Below are 18,902 nucleotides of genomic sequence, written 5' to 3'. Positions count from 1 at the left end.
TATTCCCAGAAAACGTGAAAACTCTTACCTTGTTTCCAGGGAGGCGTGCCGAAAGTTTTACTTTTATCTTACTCTCGTCCTCTCTCACACCTCCCCTGGTACAGAATCCTGCCAAATAGCCCTCTTCTACCGCCTCCCCTTTAGCGTCTGACAGTCTGCCCAAATTGCCTGTCGCTGTAGGTCCCTCACAGCTACTATCCTGCGTTTCTCAGTCTGTTGTGAGCATATTTGTACTGTAGAATCATATCGTTTCTTTCTTTTTTATTTGAATTCTCGTTGAAGTGTTCGGTAATGTCTTTTTTTTCACTTCCTATTAACTATTTAAGCTTCTAATTTTTTTTTGTGGTCTCATCGAAATCATTAATGATTTCATTAATATGGTTCTCGATTTTATTATACCAGCACGCACGCACCCAACCAAAAAAGTTCACATAATATGAATTGGAACACATCGGGTTTCATTTCATCATTATTCGGTATTGCTTCTCATATAATCAGTTAAGTCACATAATTTCACGCCAGTCCCATTTTTGGCTTCGGTGCGGGTGCGTGCCTTCCCTCATGCAATTACCCATTAATTAACTCCCATTTCCCGTCATTCTGCAGGCCGCTGCTTGACCCGCCTCCGCCACCATCTCAGGAACCCGACACCTGACCTTTCCCTCTTGTAAAACATCCAGGTAGGCTGCATTTTACCTTTACCCTTTTCACGCATTGAAGTGCTCCTCTACCTCACCCTTGGGCACAGTCTTCATGTTTGATAGAAGTAGTAGTAACAGCAGTAGTCGTAGTAGCAGTAGTAGTAGTGACAAAATGGCACTTCCTGTTATATTATGCCAGTTATATTCACACTTACGAAGAAGAAAAAGCACTCTTAAGTTTTCGTATATATCTTTAATCTCGCGACCTCTCATGATTAAATCGCTTCCCTCGTGGGGGCGTTGATCTAGTGGATTAGAGGGAAGCCATTGAATTAAAAAGCCAAGGCGAGGAGATTCGAACCCTTGTGCGCTGCGTTATGTCAGGAAGGCGATCCGATCTTAAACTCCGAGCAACGACAACTAAAAGAAAAACAGTCGCTATGGAGGCGCATAGGGGAAAAAGAGAAGCCAGGGGGAGGAAAATCGAACCCCTGTACCACCTCAGGATGTCAGGAAAGAGATCCAATCCTAAATCCGAGCAACAAATCTCAAAAAATCAGCCGCTTTGGAGATACTTGGGGAAATAAGTATCCCTGCCCCCTCCCAGCAGACACACACACAAAAAAATGTATATGTATCTCACTTTTTAATATGTAGAATAAGTACTCTCACTCCACAGCCAAATAAACAAATAATTCCACTTTTACAGTAACGATGACCTGACATTACGTACTTCACAGGAGGGGAAAAAAACATATCAATGCATCCGTTTTTAGTATAGTACTCGGAGTAGAGCTGCATTAGTCGTCTATGTCCAGAATCACACGCCATAAAACACTATGTAACAACAACACGCTTTTGTTAATAGACGATATTTGTTTTGTTTGTTTTCCGGCTTTCGTTGTTGTTTGGTTCGTGCGCAGTGTGGCAATGCGGACTGAGGAAAATACTAAAAAAAAGTAGTATGTGGTGTATATCCCTGCTCAAATAACAGCAACTAGCAAGGGTAGTGTGGAAAGCTGAAGGTATTCCAAATATTGCCGGGGAAAACGGAATGGAATAGTTTGATATTAATGGACAAATTTGGCAAGACTCGTTGAGCTTATTCAATATTCCTCTCTCTCTCTCTCTCTCTCTCTCTCTCTCTCTCTCTCTCTCTCTCTCTCTCTCTCTCTCTCTCTCTCTCTCTCTCTCTCTCTCTCTCTCTCTCTCTCTCTCTCTCTCTCTCTCTCTCTCTCTCTCTCTCTCTCTCTCTCCTCTCTCTCTCTCTCTCTCTCTCTCTCTCTCTCTCTCTCTCTCTCTCTCTCTCTCTCTCTCTCTCTCTCTCTCTCTCTCTCTCTCTCTCTTTTTCTCTTCCCCCCCCTCCCCCCTCGTGTTAGGGTCCAGGCTAACGATGCAGGGCAAGGATTAAGTATCTCTGTCAGTCACCGGAAAATAAAATAGGAAAAAATGACGGAAGAAAGGAAACCACTGCGCCAAAATCCCATTCATGCTTCATCACGATATGGAAAAAGAAAAGTAACGTCGCTTCAGTAACCTTGTCTGGCCTGAAGCCAAGGACAAATAATAAAGTGAGATACATTTTTTTATGTCTAGTCAACAAAACTACAACGGCTTTGCAAACGTATTACTACCATTACGAGTTATGGATCGCAGAATATGTATACCAGTTGTTTAAATACTTGCGATCAGTTCCACGATGAAGCAAACGAAGAGAAAAAATCTTACTGACTTTACATTTCAATTACGAAACGAGAGACTCAAAAGAAAATTCAGGGCATTATTTTTTTCTGTATATCCAATCGGCTGTTACGCGAACAAATGGAACAAATCATTATCAGTCTCGCGGCCTCCCTAATGAACGCAATTTTTCGCGGTTGAATAATAACCAAAAAATTTAAATTAATTAATGGGAATTTTCGGTAATGGCTCGGCATTAATAACTCTCGCTGACATTCATACATGTGCTGGAAAGAGGAGTATACACGTAATGCGACACACACACACACACACACACACACACACACACACACACACACACACACACACACACTTTCGTATTTCGTGAGCAAAGGTCATTATTCTCGTTTTGAAGTTGGGCATTAAATTAAAGAACTCGCCGTAAACATGTATTCAACTGACACCATTTCCTTCAACGGTTGCTGATCTCATAAAAAAAAAGATGATCACGTATGGCGTCGCTTATCGGAAGAATCGTATGCTTAGTGTCTCCAGAGTGATCCAACGTTACTAGATTGTCGAACTCAAAACATTACATTATCGGTTGCCTCCCCAAAACTGTCGTAGCCACACAAATGACAATATTCAGCTAAAGTCATTGTTAAAACTGTTAGTTATTGATGTTCTTTTGCATTCATAAAGTGTCAAAAACCGGTAAATATAATATGCGAGGTACTATGATCTGGTAACGCGGGTGCAGAAACTCACTGTCTTCCGTCATCAGCTACATCCTGCCCGTACATAATTTGCTGATGGGTAATTATCTGAATGTAACACGTAATTAGATAAATGACAGGACCTCAGTCACAACATTTAGCGATATAAATTAGCTCGCTCTTTACATAAAACCTTTGGGCCGGCCGATTATTCCTTATGCCCTTCGCAATATACTAATTTCGTTTATGACATGAAGAACAGAATTTTACACCTGATAAACAAAATATATCTAACTTAAAATTCCAATTAATCTTAAGTGCAAGCTAAACAATAGATATTTTTCTGTAGAACCTTAAGATCAAAGGGTCTCAAACCAAATCAAACCTTGCTCAAAGGGCCAACGGGACGGATATTAGCACCGCTGCCACGCGTAGCTGTAGCTTATGCTTCTAACTTTACCTTTTTGGGGGCATTCCATCAGGCGGTGCCATGATGGAATGCCCCAATCAGTCAATTAATTTACCTTTTCCTTTGCATCGGTTGTAGGACACCAACAATGCCTAGCGATAGTCCTCTCGGATCCTCGAAGACTGTTCCTGGGGTGGAGTGGGAGCACCTCGAGGGTCGGGTCCTGGCTCTGGATGGCCGCCCCACCCTCCTGTACGAGGCCTCATTAGTGATGTCCGGCGGTACGAGGGAACCTGTGGAAGTCTGCTTTGCGCTGAGCCCGCGTCGAGTTGCGTTGGTGTTGTTGGAGCTGGACGGCGTTGCGGGAGTGCCCAAAATGTACGGCGTGACTGCGCGAGGCACGGCAGCCCTCGTTCTGTCCCGCTGCTACGGGTTTCCATTGCACGCTTTGGTAGCGGAAGGCAATGTTCGGGCGTCCCTCCTCGCCCTTATATGTGTATGTAAAATCATGTATCGAATCCATAGCCGGGGCATCAGCTACGGGAACCTGAGGGCTCATAATATCTTCGTTGATGTTATGGAAAGCAGCGACATTAAAGTGTCATTGGTGGACTTCCACTTGGCTAAGAAAGGTGCTGAGGAGGTGGATATCAAGGAGGACGAAAGTATGATGCTCATCCTTGCAAAGAACGTTGTCTTTTGCTTAAATGAGGCTTGTGATAACAGCTTTCATGAAGAGGTAAATCAGATCGACGTTGCTGAAGGACTCACTTTAGTGGAAATTGCGATGTTGTTGTGTGGCTTCTTAAACCACCACCCAACTGTGATCCTCCCCCCACACAAACCAGTTTTGCCCTCTTCATCGCCATAACTCATCTGAATCGGCCATCCTCCAGCCGCTCAGCCTCTTCTTGGTTCCAGCTCATCGTGGAACTACTAAACCCTGGTCATTATTACCTGTTACAGCAGACTTTACACCCAGGACTATTTTCATTTGTGGTTCGTGAATATCCTAAATCAAACTTATTATCGAGACTTTGAGTGCTTTTTTGAACTTCTGCGACTTTGAGGAAAATCTTTAGGCTAAGTGTCACTAAGTTCACTGTTATTGATTTTTAAAAGATCTCTAAGCATAAGCTCGCATTGTTGGAAAAGATAACGCAATAGGAAATGTAACTGTGATGGAAAATGGGAGGTAAATCACCGCCGAACTTCTGGGTGATTGTACAGGACCCCGCACACCAACAGACCGATCTCCACCAGCGTTAGGTGCTGATCAGCGTGGCGCAGAAGCTGCCCACGCCTCTGGTAAAAGTCCCCCTCGCTGTCTTTGTTCAGGCTCAAGACAATGACTGTCGCCAAGCTTTGTACCTGTTTCTCGTCCGCCTTGATATTCTCCTGAGTAGCGTGTTGATGCGCCGAGTGAAAGCCCACCAGGAAGACCTTGACATCATCGTTATTTTGAACGTCCACCAAGATGTTGTGGAGCGTCAGATCCCCGTGAGTGACGCCCATGGAATGCATCCGACTAAGTGTGGTACAGATGTTCAGAAGCGCAGACAGGCAAGTGCAAACATTGCCTTCGGCCAGCCAGGCCCTTAATGTAGACCCTTGGCAGGAACTGATAACGAGGGCTTCTGGCGCTGGCTCCGTCACGCCGTACGCCCTGGGCACTCCGATCAGCCCGTCCAGCTGCTGCATCGCCAACACCTCCTGGTGCGGGTTCGGCGTTGTGTAGACATCCACGGGCTCTTCTTGGCCGTCCGGCATCGACATGGAAGCCCTGTACAGGCAGTCTGGGTGACCGTCAGTCGCTGGCTTCCTGGCTGACAATTTGTCCCAGGCTACTCGGGGCGCCTCTCGTGTGGAACCCTCGACGCCTTCTGAACGTTCGCCGGACTTTTTCATTTATGGTACTTTTATTAAGATATATTTGCCTCCGCCGACAACAAGCAGGTTATGATTTAGATGCTGAATGTTTGTTTTTGTCAGCGATATAAAGAAAAAAAAAACCTATTCATTATTCCTTCATGAAACTTGGTTAAAATGTGTGGCATCGGACAAGGAAGAGCCCATTGAGTTTAGGAAAAATTTTCATAAAAACTGGGTTGATGTCGGTGAATTACCTATAAAATGAAACTGACTGAATCAATGACAAGGCAGACATTTGGAAAAACCTGCCTGTTATCGTCACTATTGCCATAAACTCCACCATAAATATACAAATAAAACGCAGGGTCCCGTAAACAAGATCCCCCAACCCCAGCCCGAAAAGAAACCAAAATAGTGGGCCGTAATGAATGAGGCAACGCGTCCTTTCACACGGCGCAGCCCATTCCAAGTTTAATTAATGGTTGTGCTGTGACGGAGAGAGAGAGAGAGAGAGAGAGAGAGAGAGAGAGAGAGAGAGAGAGAGAGAGAGAGAGAGAAGAGAGAGAGAACAGTGCTTGAGGTGACATCGGAAAGCAACACATCAGATGCTTTCGTTGCCCTCCGACGCACAAATAATTATTGAAGAGAACCAAGGCAAATAATGGCCTGTGAAAGACGACCTCCGTGACCTTGAGTAAGAAACCCTCCTCCGTTCGTTACTTATTCCTCTTTCGTTCGTATTTTTTTCACTTGTCTCGTCCGTTAGATGCCGTGAAAGGTTTATGGCGTGCTTTTGGACCAGTTTCCCGGATGGAGGTCCCGTTCTATCCCTTCTTCGTCACTGCCTTCCGCCGCTGCACCGAGCATTCACGCGATCTAAATCAGCGAGTGGCGAGCGTGCATGGCGAGTGTTTTGCCTTACTCGATGGTGGTGTGGAGGAGGAGGACGAGTGGGCGTGGAGTTACGAGTGCGGCAAAGCAATAACCCAAGGAGTATCGGGGTAAGACAACAGATAATCATGCAGCAGTACAAAAAAAATATAAAATCCATGCCTATTGAGATTTTCGTTTTCTTGCTTTTCCTGGGCTTTCCTTTAAACAAATTTCTTCCTAGTTACCAACATAATAACCCAAGAGAGAATAAATGAATCTAAGGTGACCGACAACCGAGGCCACGCGCAGCTATACCGTACATCCCATTATTGATAGATAGATAGATAGATAGATAGATAGATAGATAGATAGATGGATGGAGAATTTGACAAATATTGAGAACCATCACAGTAAAGTGTTGTGTGATAACGAGGTAATGGCAAGTGTTAAAAGTCTGCAGCTGTGATTGTTATAGCTTACAAGCCAAGTGTTAGTAAATTGCCAACATTTAAAGGATTATAAATAGCATGAACTCGCCCACAGGTAGTATATGCGCCTCGGTTTGTCACCATTTTTTCAACGACGGGAGGTGAATGGCGCCTCTTTATCGCTGACTCTTTCGGAACTTGGGCGATTTTTCTCTTTGCTAAGGTGCACGCGAGTGAGGTGACTTCGACTAGAGGCCTTTGGAAAGAGTCCCCGATACACTGCGCGAAACATTTTGAGGCAGTTCCGCAAAATGACCATGTTTTCGTTTTCCGTCCACTATCAACAAAAAAAAAGGTAATATGAAAGTTGTAAATGTTTAAATGTGATAACCTGCACCCCTCGTATGTCAGTAAATGTGTGACCTGCACCCTTTGTATGCCAGTAAATATGTGACCTGCACCCCTTGTATGTTAGTAATGTGATGACCTGTACCCCTTGTATGTTAGTAATGTGATGACCTGTACCCCTTGTATGTTAGTAATGTGATGACCTGCACCCCTTGTATGTTTGTAATGTGATGACCTGCACCCCTTGTATGTTAGTAATGTGATGACCTCCACCCCTTGTATGTTAGTAATGTGATGACCTGTACCCCTTGTATGTTAGTAATGTGATGACCTCCACCCCTTGTATGTTAGTAATGTGATGACCTGTACCCCTTGTATGTTAGTAATGTGATGACCTCCACCCCTTGTATGTTAGTAATGTGATGACCTGCACCCCTTGTATGTTTGTAATGTGATGACCTGCACCCCTTGTATGTTTGTAATGTGATGACCTCCACCCCTTGTATGTTAGTAATGTGATGACCTCCACCCCTTGTATGTTAGTAATGTGATGACCTGCACCCCTTGTATGTTTGTAATGTGATGACCTGCACCCCTTGTATGTTAGTAATGTGATGACCTCCACCCCTTGTATGTTAGTAATGTGATGACCTGCACCCCTTGTATGTTAGTAATGTGATGACCTGCACCCCTTGTATGTTAGTAATGTGATGACCTGCACCCCTTGTATGTTAGTAATGTGATGACCTGCACCCCTTGTATGTTAGTAATGTGATGACCTGCACCCTTGTATGTCAGTAAAGTGATGACCTGCACCCCTTGTATGTTAGTAATGTGATGACCTGCACCCCTTGTATGTTATTAAATGCGATAAATATGATGACCTACACCCCTTGTATGTCGGTATATGTGTTAAATGTAATGACCTGCACCCTTGTATGTTGGGAAATATGATGACTTGCACTCCTTGTATGTCAGTGATGTGCTGCCCTGCACCCTTTGTATGTTAGTAAATGTGATAAATGTGATATCTGCGGGTAATATATCGTCTAAAGTCAATCGATCTCGCGCCAATCAATCTTTAGGATGGCACTCGTTCAGGAGAGGATTCAAAGTCTTCGGGTGGGTGAGGCATCGTGGGTTTGTCGTCCTCTGCAGAAGGACTCCCAAGAGTGGCCATCAATTGTCATGCAAAACTTGATGGCAGAATAAATACGGCCATGTGATCGTGGTGGGATGGGGAGGGGAGAGAGAGAGAGAGAGAGAGAGAGAGAGAGAGAGAGAGAGAGAGAGAGAGAGAGAGAGAGAGAGAGAGAGAGAGAGAGAGAGAGAGAGAGAGAGAGAGAGAGAGAATCTTTTAATCTCTCACGTCTTGCGTTTGTGAGACAGTAAACCAACTTTAATTTTTCCTCTGTCAGTCAATCTGAAGGCTTGGGGACAACCTCCAGTGAGCAAGATAGATTGGCCTAAAAATAATTGAGGAAAAATACCTCGAAGTCCAGAAAGAAAATCGCAATCATTCTCGGTCCACGAACTGAAGACGTATTCCCATTCTTTTGAAATCGCAAACTGGTTATTTATCGATTCCGCTGTTGCAAGGCATTACGATTGGAAGTTAAGTCATCCATCGAGTCCACCGAAGGGAGAGCCTATTCTTTGTGTGTCCTTGAATACTGAAGCTTCCCGTCCTTCATTAGACATCAAAAACATCCTCCTTATAAATATGTTTCCCTTGTTTTTCACATTCGTTCTTCTGTTTCTTCTTCCTTTTCTCGCTTCCTGCTTCCTTCTTTTCCATGGTCATTTTTTGTTCTCCCTTTCTTCCTCCTCCCCACACCTCTTTCCTCGTTTTCCTCCTCCGTCCTCGGCCATTTCCTTCCGCACCCTCCTCCTCCTCCTCCTCCTCCACCTCCCTCTCGTTTTCCTCCTCCTCCTCCTGCAACTCCTCCTCCTCCTCCTCCAACTCCTCCTCCTCCTCCTCCTCCTCCTCCTCCTCCTCCTCCTCCTCCTGCTCTTCATCCTCCTCCTCCTCCTTCCTCGTTTTCCTCCTCCTCCTCCTCCTCTCCTCTTTCCTCTTCCTCCTTCTCCTTCACCTCCTCGTTTTCATCATCCTCCTTCCTCGTTTTCCTCCTTCTCCCTCGTTTTCCACCTTTTCCCTCCTCGTTTTCCTCCTCCTCCCTCTTCGTCCATTCTCCTCCCCCTTCGTCCTCCTAATTCTCCTCCTCATCCTTTGCCTCCTCCTGCTCCTCCATTTCCACTGTTTGCGCTGTCGCTTTATCTTCGTCTTCTTTCATATCTTCCTCCTTTTCTTCCTCTCTTTCGCCCGTCCGTGTCGCGCCGCCTCTGCAGTTCCTGTGTGTGTGTGTGTGTGTGTGTGTGTGTGTGTGTGTGTGTGTGTGTGTGTGTGTGTGTGTGTGTGTGAGAGAGAGAGAGAGAGAGAGAGAGAGAGAGAGAGAGAGAGAGAGAGAGAGAGAGAGAGAGAGAGAGAGAGAGAGAGAGAGAGAGAGAGAGAGAGAGAGAGAGAGAGAGAGAGAGAGAGAGAGAGAGAGAGAGAGAGAGAGAGAGAGAGAGAGAGAGAGAGAGAGAGAATGTGTGCGCGCTGGCTCTCACATGTGGGCCCTGTTGCTCAGTCCAATTATCAGGCTAGAATTTCGTGAACGAAAAAAAAAATATTATATACAAATAAATCCAGTGACATTAAACCCCAGTCAAGGGGTCTGACTAGGCCGTAGCGATGGATTACTCCAGTCGCCATGAGACGTGCATGGTTTAAGATCTTTATTATACTGATTATCCACAGCAAATCTGAAGATGATATCTCAAGAATTTTTTTTCAATAAATCTAAATCCTTTTTTTTTTTCGTATCATCACTTCCATCGGTTAAATGAGATGAGATCTGCTTTTCACTCGAATTTAATTTTCTTTAGATAGGATTATAAAATAAACATTCCTTTACTTTGTCGTGCCACAGAATCCATGGATTCGAATAATCATAATACTTACGAATTTTCAAATCAACGTACTCATTTTCCACTTTTTTTTTTAGTTTCTCCCTTCTTGTGACTAAACTATTGAACCTAGATGGAAAATCTGGTAAGACAATAAAGGTCTTTTAATGCTCTCTCCAAAACTGCAAACAGATCTAAAATCGGTTGAAGACTTTCCAAATTCAGGAATTTTGAAGTTAGGAAAATTACTTTTTGAGTTATGGGCATTTAAATTTTTAACTTACTCCGCCACCCTTTCATCTTTTTTGTAGGCCTTTCTTTTAGCCAACAAATATCATCATATCATTATTCATTGTATTCTACAACAGTTTGGATGACAGCATTTGATACTGATAGCTACTGGTCCCCTCCTCTTGATGAGGATACTATATATCTGGTGTCAACCTCAATCACAAGACCAATACCAATGTGACTTGTGTGGCCTCGAGTCATCCAGGAGCCGTCATAGCTTACGTCGATGTCCATAAGGCCATTATCCCTCTGCCCAAGCCTGGCATAGTGTTGTCTTACGGATTTGTGCCCTTCCTTGATGGTGGTGTTGTAGAATTCTTCAATTTTCTCAAAGAGATACTGTGCATGGGAGTCGTACCCCTTAGAATGTAGGCCTGGCCGCTTCATTGAAGCTGTCAATGCAGAGAAGCCATTGTAGCCTTGGTTACTGAGCATGGTGTGCAGTACTAGGGCCAGGTTGTTTTCTGTGAAGCCTTCTTTAGTTGTAATGGCTGGTGTAGTGGATCGTGGGGTGAGAGTATGCCTTTTTTCGCACAAACATTCAACTTCAAGACTGCAATCCATCCCCTGGTTGTCAGCTTTTACAAAAAAATCTCCTCCACACTCCTTGTACTGTGCTTTCTTGAATAATTCTTGGAGCTGAACATTTGACACGATGTATATCTCCTCGTCGCGTCTTGGTGGTGGGAGAGAGCAGCTTGGCCTTGAAGCTGCTGCTGCTTCCCTCAGGCCACCACAATCACATTTATGGGCCACAGCCAGCTACCTAGAGGCGTATGTAAAAAACAAACAAAAAAATAGGGAAAAGTAATATTTACTAAGAAAACGGGATATTCAAATGACACGCGGTCCTTTAAATAAGAGCGTGGGATGCAATTTAATGGGCTTAAAAATGATCACTAAGAAGACATAAATGTCCCATGACACTGTACATACATGGTTTTCTCTTATGTCAAAATAAAATAAAATAAACATTTTTTGAGAGTAAACTGACCTAGTCAGACCCCTTAAACTCACAAATGTAATTGCATAACATTCAGAAAAACGCAAACTATATTTTCTCGTTTGGACAAGACACACACACACACACACACACACACACACACACACACACACACACACACACACACACACACAAACAACACACACAACTTTGCCTGAAATCTTATCCTCCTTTGCCGGAAATGTCGCCTTGGGATGCCGCCTCGACTCGATGGCACCTTTTTACAGTGTTTGAAGGTCGCTCGTTCCTCCTGCTGCATACCAGGCATTCTGCGGGGGGTAAGTGGCTCTGGTGACTTGAGACGGACTCGCTCGGGGCTCTGGAAGGAGGTGAAGGCCAGCGAGGTATTAGGTGAGCCATAGTTCATGTGTGGTTAGCTAGGCGAAAGAGCGGACACGTGTTTAGAACTAGCATGCGAGTCTCGTGAAGGGGGTACATTGGGCAGCCTTTCCAGCGTCTCTTCCTCCATGAAATTCCACACATATTTTCTCTCCTCTCCTCTCTTCTCTTCTCTCTTCTCCATTCTCCCGCCCAAGCTAACTCCTCACCTTCGTCTCCTACCCCGAGAAAGGACCTATGTGCAGTTTAGGATCCTCCCACAGTTACGTTCCCCGAGATACGTTACCCGAGTTACGTTACCCGAGTTACGTCACCCTCCAGAGGCTTTAATCAACGCACTCGCCATTATAACCCCGACGTAGGGGAAGAGAATCGGTAGGGAAATGTTCGTCTGCTATGTTCCTCGCGTGTAATTTCAAACTTTCAAACACACACACACACACAAAGAGAGAGAGAGAGAGAGAGAGAGAGAGAGAGAGAGAGAGAGAGAGAGAGAGAGAGAGAGAGAGAGAGAGAGAGAGAGAGAGAGAGAGAGAGAGAGAGTTTGTGAGTTTGTGGGTGAGTGAGTGAGTGAGGTGGGGGAACTGCAGAGGCGGCGCGACACGGACGGCGAAAGTGGTCGTTCTCAAGCCCTCACATACCTTGCAGGAAATCGCATAGTCTTGCCTTGTCGAGGAAGGAGGAAGGTCTGTTTGATAAAGTTAGGCTGCTCGAGTCAATATTATTCCTGCTACACGCGAACGAGTGGCAATGGAGCGAGCAAGGGAAACAGAACGCGCGCGCGGTAGAGAGAGAGAGAGAGAGAGAGAGAGAGAGAGAGAGAGAGAGAGAGAGAGAGAGAGAGAGAGAGAGAGAGTTGACTGACTGACTGACTGACTGACTGACTGACTAATTGACTTACTAACGCATACAGAGACCTAGGCATATATGAACAGAGACAAACAGACAGACATATGAGAATAACGACAGACAGGCAAACAGATGGAAACAGACAAACAGATAGAAACAGAAGCAAAAAGACGAACGAAACCAGAGACGCAGATGGAGCAACGGACGAATAAAGCTAAAAAAAATACATAAAAAAAGCTGACGGACGAAAACAAAAACAAAGAAACAGCGACTGAAATCCGACCTTGCAGAAAGGCCCCAAAATAACGGAAACTCGTCCGGGGTCGTAAAACAAAACGAAGTAATAAAAAAAAATTCACAAACTGTCTGGACGCTTCGAGCAAGAAAGAAAGATAGATACAGAGCTCACCTTCCCTCAAGTTTGGAAGGCGATTGTTCTAACTCTGGGCAGTGGGAGGAAGTCGAGGCCACCCGTTGCCCCTTGTTGCTGAGGCGCCCGTCCGTTCAATACATCGGTGATAATAATTACACATCTGAGTCATCATACGGAGATTTTTACGGGGACACCTGAACTTATGCGTCTTAGCAATAGTTGCACGCGAGCGAGTAATTGACCGTAGTTATTTGCATAGTGTGGCTATAAAGTTGAAATTAGTATCATTATTATTAGTAGTGGTAGGAAGGAGGAGGTGAAGATGAAGGAAGGTAGGAGGTGGGGGAAGCAGTAGTCGGAGTAGTAATAGTAATAGTTGTGCTAGTAATCGTGGAATTAAAAGTAGCAATATAGCAAACAATAACAACCAAACTCTTAAATAATCCTAATCATTGGGTAAAAAAAAATGTGTTAGAATGATTACTGTTGCGGACAATAACTCGCACACGTTTGTGAACCGTATCAGCCGTGACAAGTAAAAATGGACGAAAACTTGTAGAGATGGATGGGGAAATTTAAGCTACAATATCTGAACGCTAGGAAAATGGAAAAACCTGTAAGTTAGGGAGAGATAAGGAAGACAACTGAACGAAATGTTTGGGTGGAGGGACAAAAAAAAAATTAGAGAGATACATCTGCACTGGACACTACCTCGGATAGTAAATAACTAAAGGAAGAGAAAAAATGGAATAGAAAAATCCAGCTTGAGAGCTCGCAACACAAAGAAAACGGAGTGAGAGTTACGAGGACTAAAAAATTAACGTGCTTTCCGCTTCAAGTTGTCAGGCCATCGGAGCACTAATGATGGACCGCCTCTTTCTTCGTATCTATTTCAAGACTTGGCTGCCGAAGTTTCCCAGCAGCACAGAGGCGCCAGACGCACTGCCATCCCTCTCATGCCCACTTCCTCTCCCAAAACCATTCTTAGTTCTGCAGCTCAGCCGTCTACCTTCACCAACCTCCCTCAGGACACAAACGCTCTAGACCCACCACCATCCCTCTCATGCCCACTTCCTCTCCCAAAATCATTCTTAGTTCTCCAGCAGCCGTCTACCTTTACCAACCTCTATACACAAAGCCGCCAGATCCGCTACCATCCCTCACACGCCCACTTCCTCTCCAGAAACGATCCTTAGTCCTTCAGCAGCCAAGCCATTTTTACACACCATCGTACACAGAGGCGCCAGACCCGCTACCTCACACGCCTACTTTCTATCCAAAAACCATCGCTTAACCCCTATTTCACCCGCCCACTTTAGAGCATCACCCATCTTCGTACACTCCTACTACCTCACTCTTCACACTCAATCCCTTCTGTTCTCTTAACCCTCAGCCAAATCAACGTTATAGTCACTTTCTGTCTATACTTCCCGCTATATACCCACCAACTCCGCTCCTAAAATCATCCTTAATCCACCTTCTGTCCTCCGTTAACCCCCCTTTCAACCCCTTCTGTCCTCTCAACCTTTAGCCAAATCCCTGTTGTAGTCAGTTTTCGTCTATCCTTTCCGTCATACACCCACCAACTCAGCTCCCAAAAGTATCCATAATCCACGCACTGTCATCTGCCACCCCGTTCCCATTTCCTTCTTGCCCGTCGCGCCAGACTAAACCAACCACCCGACCCTTCCTTCCTTCCTTCCTCTACGTTGCTCGACTCGCGGCCAAATTCACGTTGTACTCAGTTTTCCTCTATCCTTCCGCTCCCAAAGTCATCCATTATCCACCCACTGTCCTCCATCAACCTCCCCCCTCCCCCCCCCCCGCACCCTTTTCCTACTTGCCCCACGCTGAACCAACCCAACCACCCTTCCTTCCTTCCTTTACGTTGCTCGACTTGCGGCCAGATTCACGTTGTAGTCAATTTTCGCCAACCCTTTAATCTCGCGCAAAGTCAGTATAAATGATGCGCTTAGTTAGTCGCTGGAAAACTGTCCCTCATACTTAGTACATAAAATTCCTCACGGCGCATATTCAGCCCAGCCGTAAATAATTTCCCTGGCGCGCCGCCCTTCCGCCTGTGACTCTGTGTGAACTTATAAACCAAATAAATAATGAAATGAAAGGATAAGTAAGTAAATAACAGCAATAATAGTAATGATGATGGTAGATCGTCTAGTGGAAACAGGTTGTGCTTCGCGTGTGATAAGGTTTGTGCGCGACATGCTACGACGACACTGAGGTTGGTATTGTCAGACGCTTCCGCCTCTCACATCAACTATTTCCAAAGGCCAGAAAGGACAAAAGTCGGGTTCTAATGAGTGGGGTTTCTTTTAGGTTCATGGTACAGGAGAAGGGTCATTAAACTACCTCTGGAAATGCCCAAAACTCCTACGAAAGCCTTGTCAAACATGTGTGTTCAGGCGCCGATCTGATTAAGAATATGGCCCTGAATCCTTGGCAGTGCACAACGCTACACAAGGCCACGACGCACGTATTCCACGGTTGACAGAGATCAGGAACGGTCTACGCCGCCACCAGGAGCGTTTAGGCGGCATCTTGTCTGCGGCCAGTCAGCGGATACAGAGCCCGCATCCTCATTATTCCTCCGTTGCCCCGACCACTATATACTGTGCTGAGTCCCCGCCCTCTCCCCCTTATATCCTCCCTGACTCGTTGTTTAGCCTTCCTGGCGCCGGGCATCCTCAGCACCAATAGACTCTTACTCGTGCTGCCGATTGACCCAATATCGAATGCTTTATGCAGTGTGGTGCCCGCCTGACCGTGCATCAGCAATATACGTACTAGAAAATGAAAACTCTTGCCACAGCTGCTTAGTAAGTATACAAGCTACCTCCTGTCCTGCTCAGCGATACTATGCGCCATTATGATATCGAAATACACGTGCCTAGTGGAAGATTTATCTCGGAAAAGCGCAATGCATGTAATGTGCTTGGAGACGCGTAATAGAGCAATAGAAATAAGAAGAAAGCATTGTCGTCTTTGATCACTAAGACACACTAAGAGAGAGAGAGAGAGAGAGAGAGAGAGAGAGAGAGAGAGAGAGAGAGAGAGAGAGAGAGAGAGAGACACACACACACACACACACACACACACACACACACACACACACACACACACACTGATCCTCGTCACTGGTGCACATTTGGCAACCCAGTTTGCGCTACATCAGCAGGAAATCTTTGTCATCTGTTTGATCACCCTCAATGAAGAGAGAGAGAGAGAGAGAGAGAGAGAGAGAGAGAGAGAGAGAGAGAGCGCAGTCTTCCCCATCACCATTCTCGTTATAATGCCGTGAGAACTGTTTAAAATTTCAGCCATAGTACTTAGCACCCCTTACGTGTTGCCCTTATGTTTTGTTTATATCACCCATAATGACCAATGGAGGACAGAACAATATGCCCGGCAATAGCTATTAGTAGTTGTCCATTAGGCAGTGCAAGGAGGAGGGATCATTTGGAGAGAAAGGTTGGGAGAGAAGTAAAAAGTGTCGGCAAGAGTTATACCACGCGGCGCAACATTACAGGAAACCGCGGCCAGGTTGAGTCTCCCCTCTCAGCAAGTCTTCCCGCTCGCAGAAAACAGACGTGGAGGGGATGGAGAAGTAGACTATTATGATTCCTGTTACGACCATTTTATGTAACCTACGGGAAAAAAGTTCCACAATTCATTTCCTCTCCATTACCAGTAGGGATTATAGTCCTACGTGGATGCTAAATGAAGGGACACCTTTTTCCCATTTTGTTTCTGCACATCCACTGCATTACGTTTAATCTCCATAGAAGTAAGAAGTAATACCCATGAAAAGTAGAATAGTAATGACAAACAACAACACAATTCAGATGGTATAGTGATTACGATCCTAAGCATTTTCATCCGTCTGGTCGACTCACACTTTTGATTCCCTTGGTAGTGTTACTTTCCTTAGCCGGCAAAAACACGGGGAGGTAAGAGCGTTTTTACAGGCGAACAGAGAGGCTTTGTCTACCTCGACGTTAATTAATTACTCCCTCGGCAGATCTTAGTTACCTCGAGAGCAAGAAATTCGGACGCAGATGAGGGTGGTTGTGTTTTTGTGCTTGTGTATTTAGGCCGTATTATTAAACATATCGGCGTCCAGGCACACATATTTGACAAGGCTTTCGTTGGAGCTGTGGGCATTTCCAGTAGTAGTTTTATGGCCCTGATGGTAGTTTGACCCTTCTTCCGTACCATGAACCAAAAGAAACACTCATGATAACCCGACTGATATCCTTTTTGGACTTTGGAAATAGTTGGTTCGAGAGGCGGAAGCGTCTGAGAATACGGCCCAAATTTGTGTTCTGATCCCTTGGTAGTGTCACTTTTCCTAAATCCATGGCTGCCTATCATCACTGTCTGTATCTCGTATCACGCTCATCTGGCCTATCCGGTGAAAAAATGTGTTCATAGTCTGGAGGTTGAAATTATGCTGATCCCTTGATGGTCCCGAATCCCTATTCCATTAGCAGCAGACCTCCCAGAAACGATGGGATCAAATGTTGAAAATCTTCGTCCTGGGAAGACGACCCATTCACGCGGTAGGATGTTAGAGGCTCTCCCCTACGGCGTGGTGTGGTTTCGTGAGCCGCTGCCCACAACCTGCCCGGCCACTCGATGCAGACGGACGCTAAAGAGATTCGTTCTGCTTTCAAAGACTCTCAGTGATGTGTTTGAAGTTTCCACATCATTCGTTTCGCTCTCTCCAGATCCTTATGTACCGGGACGGATAAATAGATAGATAGATAGATAGATGGAGGATAAGTACTTGGATAGAGGATAATAAATGGATAGATAAGTACATAGGCAGATAGATAAGTGGATAGATAGAGGGAGATTGAAAGACTATAGGGAATGAAGTGCAATTAAACTTTCAACAAATCCGATAAATCCTGTTAGAGTAAAGGAAAAAGAGGAGCAAGGTCTCACGCACTGTGTTCCTCTTCTCCAGCGAAACTTACGGAGGAAGGTGAATAAGCTAAGGGTCCTCGTAAGCAAATAATTGTCCGGGGAAGATAAATTGCCCCCATTTTCTATAGGGATTCCCTCTTTTGTTAGCCTGAAAAAAAACTTACAAGGAACTGCGTCACAAGTCCCAGAGGTGGAATGCTATCTCTCTTTAATGCGCATTGTTAGGGGGAAATAGAAGATAGCTTTTTTGTGTGTGAGGGAGACGAGGAGGGGAAAAAAACACAAACACTAAATAGAAGAGACTTGTTTTTTTGTGAGGGGGACTAGCAAAGGAAGCTTGTACATTCTAAATTAAAGATAGACTCGTGTTTCTTGTCAGGAGTACGAGCAGTGGAAGAAACATATACACGCTTGGCCACTAAAGAAATAATTCGGCTTGGCTGGACCTGCTTCCCGGGTGGACAGGTGACAAATGGGCTGCGGCTGAACGGCCAAAGAGGAAAGAGGGGAAAACAGACGGACGGCAAGGGGAGCTGTTGTGAGGGGGAAAGAAGTGACTCTGAAGGGATCGGATAGAAGGGGAAGGAAAGGCCAGGAAGGAGCAGGAAGGGACAGCGTAGAGACCAACCAGGAAGGACAGGAAACGGAACGATGATGAACGGGAAGGAAAGAAAGAAAAGTAGAGATTTGAAGACGCAAAGAAGAGAAAAGCGAACGAATAGTAAGGATTGATTGAAGGAAAGGGAACAAGAAGGAAGAGACGAAAGACAGACAGTTATCCAAGAAGGAGGAGTGGCTCATAGGAAAGTGAGGAAAGGAAGGAGGAGAGGAGGGAGAGGAAAAGTAACTGTCCAGGAAAAGGAAAAGGGGGAAAACTGAGGAAACAATAACCATTAAGAGATGGAAATGGGCAGTAAAGAGAACAACAAAGAGAGGAATGACATTACAAAACAAAAGAAAATGCGACTTTTACGAGAGAGAGAGAGAGAGAGAGAGAGAGAGAGAGAGAGAGAGAGAGAGAGAGAGAGAGAGAGAGAGAGAGAGAGAGAGAGAGACGAACAGACAGACAGACAGGCAGAAAGACAAACATGGGCAGAGAGAGAGACAGAGAGGGAGACAGAGAGAGGACACTGCAAGAAGGGGAAGGTAAAAGGAAATAAAATGGAAGGGAAATGCGAAGG

At 45.1% G+C, this 18,902-nt stretch overlaps 1 protein-coding gene across 3 annotated transcripts in view; it reads left to right on the top strand.

The window, feature by feature from the left end:
- The first annotated feature begins 603 nt into the window (after positions 1-603).
- Positions 604-18,902, top strand: part of LOC127007127 (uncharacterized) — a 60,757-nt gene continuing 42,458 nt past the window's right edge. For all 3 annotated transcript variants that reach the window (XM_050877775.1, XM_050877774.1, XM_050877769.1), the window contains exon 1: positions 604-680. The gene's annotated coding sequence lies outside the window, so the exon portion shown is untranslated. The remainder of the gene's footprint in view (positions 681-18,902) is intronic.

Source organism: Eriocheir sinensis, chromosome 34 (genome assembly GCF_024679095.1).
Source record: "Eriocheir sinensis breed Jianghai 21 chromosome 34, ASM2467909v1, whole genome shotgun sequence".
Classification (NCBI taxonomy): Eukaryota; Metazoa; Arthropoda; class Malacostraca; order Decapoda; family Varunidae; genus Eriocheir; species Eriocheir sinensis.
The sequence above is the reverse complement of the archived record's forward strand: the minus strand, read 5'-3'. Positions and strand labels throughout refer to the sequence as shown.